General features: G+C 50.4%; 1 long non-coding RNA gene across 1 annotated transcript in view; it reads right to left on the minus strand.

The window, feature by feature from the left end:
- The window catches only part of LOC144234856 (uncharacterized), a 2813-nt gene that overhangs the window by 1081 nt on the left and 451 nt on the right, over positions 1 to 1281 (minus strand). The window contains exon 2 of the long non-coding RNA XR_013336091.1: positions 647 to 750. This is a non-coding gene — a long non-coding RNA (uncharacterized LOC144234856). The remainder of the gene's footprint in view (positions 1 to 646; positions 751 to 1281) is intronic.

Here is a 1281-nt window from a genome sequence, read left to right on the forward strand (position 1 = left end):
GGGAAGGGCCTGGGGGTGGGAAGGCAGGCAAGCAATCTCTCACCAACTATTTTGCCTTTAAACCAGTCCTTAGGGGCGCCGGGGTGCCTCAGTGGGTTAAGGGTCAGATTATTGATCTCAGCTCAGGTCACGATCTCACAGGTTGTGGGATCGAGCCCCACACTGGGCTCTGCGCTGACAGAACAGCCTGCTGGGAATTCTCTGTCTCTCCCTCTCTGCCCCTCCCCAACTTGTGTGCACACGCTCTCTCAATCTCTCTCTCTCAAAACAAATAAATAAACAAACATTAAAGAAATTAAAAGTAAGGGCGCCTGGGTGGCTCAGTCAGTTAAACATTCGGCTTTGGCTCCGGTCATGATCTCATGGTCTGTGAGTTCGAGCCCCACATCAGGCTCTGTGCTGATAGCTCAGAGCCTGGAGCCTGCCTCAGATTCTGCGTCCCCCTCTCTCTACCCCTCCTCCGCTCATGCTCTGTCTCTCTCCTTCTCCCTCAAAAATAAACAATAAAATTTTTTTTTCAAAAAATAAATAAAATAAACCACTCCTTAGAATGGACGAATAGCCAGCCCATTCAGTCATCCATCCGTCCATCCATCCATTCATTCAATCACCAGGCTCACATCCTGAATGAAATTGGTAAACACACCTTGAGTAAATGTTGGCTGTCGGGCATAGCCAGGCCTTGAAGATACCCAGGCACCTTCCCGGAGATTAACATATTTGAAAACATGACTGCCAATGATGGAGAGACTAAAAAAAAAAAAATCCAACCAAGTTTAAAGTTTATGGGGCACTCACTCTGCCCTCCTTCCCCAGCCTCAGAGTAAAAAGATCTCCATGTGGGTCTGGAAAAAGGTACATCTTCGTAATTCTTCGGCCATCAATTTTGTTCAACAGGAGAGAGTCAGTAGAAAAACCTATCTTGCATTTTGCAGTGAAGGCTTATCATCTGGGCAGAGCTGACTGGTGACAAGGAACCTCCTGGATACCAGGGGTGGGGTTCTAGAAGGCTCACCGCACAGGTGAGTGCTCATGGGCATCCTCGTTTTGTGGACAAGGTCCCGGAGACTTGGAGAGGGGAAGTGAAGAGCGTATGGCTCCCTAGAAAGTGACAGAACCCGGTTGGCACTCAGGTCTGTGTGGGGCCCGTGAGACGGGGCTTCGGACAGGCGCCCCCACTGGGGATGGCCGCGGGAAGCCCTCATTGCCAGGCCTTAGGTATGCTGGTCCACCTCTGCTCATCTGGTATCACAACTTCCAAGGAGGGGACGTCACACAAGG

The sequence above is a fragment of the Crocuta crocuta genome, unplaced genomic scaffold (genome assembly GCF_008692635.1).
Source record: "Crocuta crocuta isolate KB4526 unplaced genomic scaffold, BGI_CrCroc_1.0 scaffold35, whole genome shotgun sequence".
NCBI classification, from domain to species: domain Eukaryota; kingdom Metazoa; phylum Chordata; class Mammalia; order Carnivora; family Hyaenidae; genus Crocuta; species Crocuta crocuta.